The following is an 8,162-nucleotide window of genomic DNA, read 5'->3' as shown; positions in this document are numbered from 1 at the left end:
ACTGTGTACATGACACGATTGTATGTTTAACACAGTGCAGCCATAGTACTCCACTGAATTGTATATCTACACAAGTGAATTATTGTAACACATTCTGTATCATGTGCTCAATTATACATTTAACTTCCATGTAAAGGAAGAAATGCTATGTAAAGGAAAGTTAATGACACTTGACAACTTAGAGTTCCAGTCAGAAGAGAATCTTATTTTTATACTTCAGACACTTTGGAGGGAGATGGTTTAAATGTAGTGGATGATCTCAACACCAATATATAGATGGATGGATTTTTAGACATTAGTTTTGGTGTGTTTGGGCAAGCTGATCTTTCACTTCCACAATGTAAAATGTAGCAATCAGCTCCTCTCGTTGCTGGTTGAGATTCAGAAGTGAAATTATTTAATCTAGTTTTGTTTTTGCAAGGCTGCGAAAGAGGCTCTAATTCAGTGCAAGTTAAACCTTGCCCAAAAATCGACAAGCATAGATGATGTGGAAAATGGAAATGATCCGCCATGAGATGAGGCCCTAAATGCCCCCTCAGGTGGATGTAAAAGATCCCATGGCATTAGTTGAAGTAAGGGCAGTTCCCCTCATGCCTTGGCTTATATCAATATCACCAAGGTAAAACAGACCATCTGACCAACATTTCATTTCTGTTCAGCTGTCACATTGTTCTCCATTACAACAATCATTACACAGCCACAGTAATTGTCTGTAAAGTAATGATGTGGACTTGCCGGCATTGGACTGGGGTGGGGACAGTAAAAAGACTCACAACGCCAAGTTAAAGTCCAACAGGTTATTTGGTAGCACGAGCTTTCGGAGTGCTGCTCCTTCATCAGGTATACATGGAGAGGTAATAAATTGGATTAGACATTGGCTCAATGGAAGAAACGAAGGAGGTTTTCAAAGCTTTCAATGGAAGAAGCCAGAGAGTGGTAGTGGAGGATTGCTTCTCTGAGTGGAGGCCTGTGACTAGTGGTGTGCCACAGGGATCAGTGCTGGGTCCATTATTGTTTGTCATCTATATCAATGATCTGGATGATAATGTGGTAAATTGGATCAGCAAGTTTGCTGATGATACAAAATTGGAGGTGTAGTGGACAGTGAGGAAGGTTTTCAAAACTTGCAGAGGGATTTGGACCAGCTAGAAAAATGGGCTGAAAAATGGCAGATGGAGTTTAATGCAGACAAGTGTGAGGTATTGCACTTTGGAAGGACAAACCAAGGTAGAACATACAAGGTAAATGGTTGGACACTGAAGAGTGCAGTAGAACAGAGGGATCTGGGAATACAGATACATAATTCCCTAAAAGTGGCGTCACAGGTAGATAGGGTCGTAAAGAGTGCTTTTGGTACATTGGCCTTTATAAATCAAAGTATTGAGCATAGGAGTTGGAATGTTATGGTGAGGTTGTATAAGACATTGGTGAGGCCGAATTTAGAGTTTTGTGTGCAGTTTTGGTCACCTAATTACAGGAAGGATATTAATAAGGTTGGAAGAGTGCAAAGAAGGTTTACAAGGATGTTGCTGGGGCTTGAGAAACTGAGTTACAGAGAAAGATTGAATAGGTTAGGACTTTATTCCCTGGAGCGTAGAAGAATGAGCGGAGATTTGATAGAGGTGTATAAAATTATGATGGGTATAGAGAGAGTGAATGCAAGCAGGCTTTTTCCACTGAGGCAAGGGGAGAAAATAACTAGAGGACATGGGTTAAGGGTGAGGGGGGAAAAGTTTAAAGGGAATATTAAGGGGGGCTTCTTCACACACAGAGTGGTGGGAGTTTGGAATGAGCTGCCAGATGAGGTGGTGAATGCAGGCTCACTTTAAACATTTAAGAAAAACCTGGACAGGTACATGGATGAGAGGGGTGTGTAGGGATATGGTCCAGGTGCAGGTCAGTGGAACTAGGCACAAAAATGGTTCGGCACAGGCAAGAAGGGCCAAAAGGCCTGTTTCTGTGCTGTAATGTTCTATGGTTCTATGGTAAGTAGCTCACTCACCTGATGAAGGAGTAGCGCTCCGAAAGCTCATGCTACCAAATAACCTGTTGGACTTTAACCTGGTATTGTGAGACTTCTTACTGGACATCATGATGTTGTGAGATACATTACATAAATACAAGGTCTTCCTTTACATTGGATGTGATTTTCAATGTTTAACCATCTCGGGCAGGCACTGAGCGGTGCAATTGCGTTGCCTGCTGGCTATCAGTAGAAGAGGCCCAGGCAACCTTGATGTTGTGGTTTCACAATGGTGTCAAATCAGAAAGACACTGGAAAATGGCCATTAAGGAAGATGAACCCTCCTGCTTCTCCAAGTGGATGGTCATTTGTTAACAGTATTTCTGTGGGACCAGAAGGCCAGAGGAGTCAAAGGCCACCTAAGCAGTGGAGACCTTTGTTTGGGCAGGGCACTCCAATTGAAAAAGGTGGTCCATGAAGGAGGCCAAGGTCAGACTCCCAACACATCACTGGCTGAAAAATTGTAGCCATTAACTGGCCAACCAAGGCCTCAATTTGCTTGAGGACAGGCCTGAGGCCTCATGTGCTGTGTGTTAAATTGTGTAAGGAGTCTCACAACACCAGGTTAAAGTCCAACAGGTTTATTTGGTAGCAAACGCCACTAGCTTTCGGAGCGCTGCTCCTTCGTTAGGTGAGTGGGAGATCTGCTCATAAACAGCAAACAGGGCATATAAAGACACAAACTCAATTTACAGAATAATGAATAATGATTGGAATGCGAGTCTTTACAGCTAATCAAGTCGAGCTAACCGCTCGACAATCACCAGGCAAGACTGTTCTCTTCCTGTTGGGGAGCACTTCAGCGGTCACGGGCATTCGCCTCTGATATTCGGGTAAGCGTTCTCCAAGGCGGCCTTCACGACACACGACAGCGCAGAGTCGCTGAGCAGAAACTGATAGCCAGGTTCTGCACACATGAGGACGGCCTCAACCGGGATCTTGGGTTCATGTCACACTATCTGTAACCCCCACAACTTGCCTGGACTTGCAAAGTCTCACTGGCTGTCCTGTCTGGAGGCAATACACATCTCTTTAACCTGTGCTTAATGCTCTCTCCACTCACATTGTCTGTACCTTTAAGACTTGATTAGCTGTAAAGACTCGCATTCCAATCATTATTCGGTAAATTGAGTTTGTGTCTTTATATGCCCTGTTTGCTGTTTATGAGCAGATCTCCCACTCACCTGATGAAGGAGCAGCGCTCCGAAAGCTAGTGGCGTTTGCTACCAAATAAACCTGTTGGACTTTAACCTGGTGTTGTTAGACTCCTTACTGTGTTTACCCCAGTCCAACGCCAGCATCTCCACATCATGTTAAATTGTGTCCAGGTTCATTTCCCCGAAATGGTCAACACAAGCTCCCCAAACCTGACACACATTGCACCCCATGCCCTTCCATACATCATGCTTTCAAACCCCCTTATGTCTCCACCGGAGAAAACCGCACACAACCAAAAAGGGAGAAAACTGGTGGGGATGTTCCTGAGCTGCAGCTGTTGACGGGCTGTGAGCAGCGTGCCCTGGAGCTGGAAGGGGGGGAAGCATCTAGAATGGTCACCAACAGCCAGGTCGGCGTCCGGCGTGCAAGTGAGCATCAGCTGAGTCCTATTCCTAAATCATCTTTGAATGAAGTGACATGCTGTTTTCCCTCTCTTCTCCTAATGTGTGTTCTTTCTGACAGCACTGGATCCTGATGAACCAGGCCCTTCTGGTGTGCCCTCCCACCCCCCTCACCGCTGGTCGGGAACCAACTCCCATTAACACCTCGGAGGGAGGCCCTGAAGAATCCTCCGAAGACAGCACAGGTATCAACACAGGTATCAACAGCACAACCCACCAACACAGAGACTATCAGCACGGAAGGGTTATGTTAGTGTTGAGGCTTCTGAGTCATATACTGGTGAACACATCACAGCCGCTGATGCACATCGGGTGGAGGCGGGCACATCCAAGGGCTCGAGTACACGGAAGTCTGCCCGAGATGAGGATGCAGCTGGTCGTAAGCCAGATGCTGGGCCTTCATCCCGAAGCTGGTGGAGGTGCATCAGCAAACTCGGGGAGTTGTGGATAGGCTGTCATCAACCATGCTGCGACTGCAAGGCTGTTTTGAAGAGTCAAACAGGAGATGGTGCCAGCACAAGCTAACACTGCAAGGGTGGCGTCCGCAGTGGAAATTCTGGCACAGGAATCTGGCCTCATTGGTGACAGGGTCCAGGCCATCCTGGAGACACAGTGGGCTATGACAGAGGCACAGCAGGCAACACTAAGCGTATCACTGGCATGCTGAAGGCACATCGGTCCATGGCCACGGGTGTCGGGGGCATGTTGGAGACACTGCTGTCCAAGGCTGGGGCTCTCACTGGGATTCTGTGGGCCTTGACGAGTTAGCCCAGTCTCAGAGGGCTAATGCTGAGGCGCTCCAGAGCATAGCTTGCTCTCAGAATGCTGCAGCAGAGGGGCTCCAGAGCTTGGCCCAGTCTCAGAGGGCCAGGGCTGAGGGATCGCAGACCATGGGGCAGAAGCATCTGGGCCTCCAGAGCCAGGTGACGCCGGAGCTTCTGGAACTCAGTCCGGCTACCCTGGCGTCCCATGAAGTGTCTCCAGGGCCGATGGGCACCCCGAGGGAGGAGGCCATGCCAGGGCATTCCACCAAGGAAACTCCAGACGTCCCAAGAACTTACAATTCCTCCCTTCCTTCCACCGGGGCATCTTAGGGCCAGCTGGCTGAACAGGGTGGCACCGAAACATCAGCGCCGGGGCCCTCCAGGTCTCAGCCACCCAGGGAATGGCCACCAAGGGCATCACAGGCAATGGGGCACGAATCACAGCTGGGCGCTTCCACCTCCGATCTGCATCCTGGGAGAGCACCTCGACGAAGCAGTAGGCCGCACAAGATTAGAAAGTTGTAGGTTCATTAAGAGGGCATGGGTGAAGGTCACCAGTAGTCAATCTTTTTGACGAACCAAATAAACTAAATCAAATAAACTGAAGGACAAATAAAAAGGGGCAGCCTCCAAAAAGAAGGTAACCGCATGAAACAAAAGACAAAACAGAAAGGAAAGTTAAAACATCAAACCAAAATGTGGTAAAAGGGGTCAATAATACACCCCAGTCCCTGCGGTGCCCAACAAGCACGAAAGGCCTCAACGGTACCCTCAGACACCGCATGCTCCCCCTCTAGGGACACCCAGCCACGAATGTAGCCCTGGTAGAGGGGAAGACAGTCAGGTCGGACGACCCCCTCAGTCGCTCGCTGCCTGGACCTGTTAATAGCTTGTTTGGCTGGGCTCAGGAGCTGGTTCTCGCGGAGGTCCTCCGCCTTCCCTGCCCCTCTCCGCACTGGGTGGGGTCACCGGAAGTCAGGGTTAAGTTTTGGTCAATGTTAAGAGCACAATTAAAAGTTATTTGCACCTCACAGCTATGACTAATCTGTCTCTGATTCTACCCCAACAGAGCTGAGTGTACCCCAATCCCACACATCGAGGTGCAGACTGCTGTGCTGCGTGATACCAGCCCCTCGGCCAAAGGGTATAGACTGCCTGCACTACTTTCCCCACCATCCACTGGACCCTTAGTTAAACACCACCCCCTGGCATCACTTCCCCCACCTCCACATGAGTCCCCCCCCCCCCGACCCATTGCCCACACGCTTGTATTCCCAAGGGATTGGGCTGAGAGAGGGTGAGGAAGAGTGGGGGGTGGGCTGAGAGAAGGTGGGCAGAGAGAGGGCGGGGAAGGAAGGAGGTGGGCTGAGAGAGGATAGGGCAGGGTAGGGGGTGGGCTGAGAGTGGTTGGTGAAGGGGAAGGGTCATGTGAGTTGAATGGCAAGCTTTGGGTTGTGAGGGTGGGTGGCGACTGCAGTGGTTCCTGGGATGTGGCGGAAGAGTGTTGGGAGCAGTCCCCACATGTCACCAGCGAGGTGAAGCGGGCTGCAATCAGGGCCTCCCTTGCTGCCCTGCCCTGCAGGGCCCCTGCCATCACCACCTGCCCTCCATCCTCCAGCTCCTCATATGGCAAGTCATCCACGTCTGCCTGGTGCCGATCTTCCTCCTCCTCTTCCTCCCCCTCCTTCAGCTGGTCTCCCTGCTGCTGCGCTATGTTGTGCAGGATGCAGTACACAATTATATTGTGTGAGGCCTGCACAGGGCCATACTGGAGGGCACCCCCAGAGCGGGCCAGGCAGTGGAATCGCATCTGTAACAGGCCTTTGCAACGCTCTTCTACGGACCAGGTGGCAGCGTGGCCTCATTGTAACGGGCCTCCGCCTTGATCTCGGGTCTCTGCGCTGACATCATCAGCCATGACCTCAGCAGCCCTTGTCCTCCACGAGCCACGCCGGCGGCCTGGGCTAGTCTTCAAAAAACCTAGGGATGTCCGACCGCCTCAGCACATAGCTGTCAAGGACACTCCCTGGGTGGCTTGCACAGACCTGCATGATGTTCATCCAATGGTCACATACGATCTGAACATTGAGGGAGTGGAACCCTTTTCTGTTCATAAATGGTTGCCCCACACCTCGCGGGGACTGCAGGACGATGTGCATCCCATCCATTACCCCCTGGACATGGCGGCGAAGCCTGTAGCCCAGGCCTCCCGCTGACCCTGTCCAACATCAAAATGGATGTATTGGCCTGCCCAGGCGTACAAGACATCTGTCACCTGAACAACGCATCAGTGGACTGAGGCCTGAGAGATTCCACAAAGGTTGCCACTGGGTCCTGAAATGACCCTGTTGTGTAGAAATTAAGTGCCACCGTCACCTTAACTTCTACTGACAGCAGGTGGCTGCCTCTCCCCTCAGGTGCTGGGTGTGCGAGCACAGTGCAGGACCGTGTCCTTAGATAGGCAGAGTCGGCGATGGCACATAACCTCCGACAGCCCCTCGAATGATGTTCTGGTCCAGTGCCGCCTAGGCCTCCGCATCCTCCTTCTCCTGGCCACCCTTACGGGAGACTGCTCTCCCACCTCATGGCCATCAGTGGCTGCCCCCTGCCCTCCTTCCTGAGGGCTGGCCACTGGCTGCTCCTGGAGTGGCCTACCTACATCCTCCACCTCCTAAGCCACCTCCTCCCCCTCCTAAGCCGCCACCATGATGGCCAGCACTAAATCAATGAGAGCAAGATCCATTCTGCACAGAGGGGGTTAGAGAGAGAGAGAGAATGGTAGATACATGTTATTGCTTGCAATTACCCCAGCAAACCCCGCCCCCCCCCTCCCCCTCCCCTGCCAATCCCTCACTGGGACCAGTACCACCACTTGTGGATGCTGGCAACACATCACAATCTGTGGTGCCATGCATCACCCGATTAGGTTGCCTGCCATTGGCATCGTGAACACTGCAGGCAGGAGTTGGTGTGCGGGCAGGGCCATTGTGCTCCCTTGAGCCATTAACATCACTGCAACTACAGCATTCCCTTCCAGGCCTGTACTGCAGGTCACACACACGGAGCAGACTCCTTTTTATCACAAGGTGGGTTCCCATTCGCTGCAGAGTACATGCAGAATGAGTGTCTATGTTCACCAGAACACCCCTGCTTGGAGCACCAGCTACATGAACCGATGAGCCCTCAAGCAGCACGTGGTGCACTTCCCCCTCCTCCCTAAAACCCCAGCACTCAGTCCAGTCCTTCACCACGCCCCACAGCCAGAACAATGGAACAGCCCAATGGCTGCAGACAGCAGCCTGACCAGCACTCAGTAAATGACCCCACCCCACCCCACCCCACAGAGACCACATGGAACATCCCTGGGCCTGGGGACAGCACTTGCAGCTCACCAGGAACCTTCTCACAGCAAGTAGAAATTTTCCAGGCCCTGCCTCCTGCCTCCTACCTCCCCTGCACTCTGGGAACTGCAGCTCCATAAAACTTACCTCCTATTCAACGCTGCCATGCCAGGTCCTGACTTTTATACAGCAGTTGTAATCCCCGCTGGGTGACGTTATGCTTGGGGGGGGGGGGGGGGGGACAGGGGGCGGAAATTCTAGTCACGCACCCACTAATTAGATGATGAGGTATGTAAACATATGCTAATGTCCGTTATGCTGATTTTCAGCATAGATCTGTCAGCGCCAAAAAACCTAGGCTGGGAGAAGCGCGGAGGCCCGGGACACCCAGTGCGAATCATGCGAACTGGCCGCT

This window comes from Mustelus asterias, chromosome 9 (assembly GCF_964213995.1).
Source record: "Mustelus asterias chromosome 9, sMusAst1.hap1.1, whole genome shotgun sequence".
Taxonomy (NCBI): domain Eukaryota; kingdom Metazoa; phylum Chordata; class Chondrichthyes; order Carcharhiniformes; family Triakidae; genus Mustelus; species Mustelus asterias.
The sequence above is the reverse complement of the archived record's forward strand: the minus strand, read 5'-3'. Positions refer to the sequence as shown.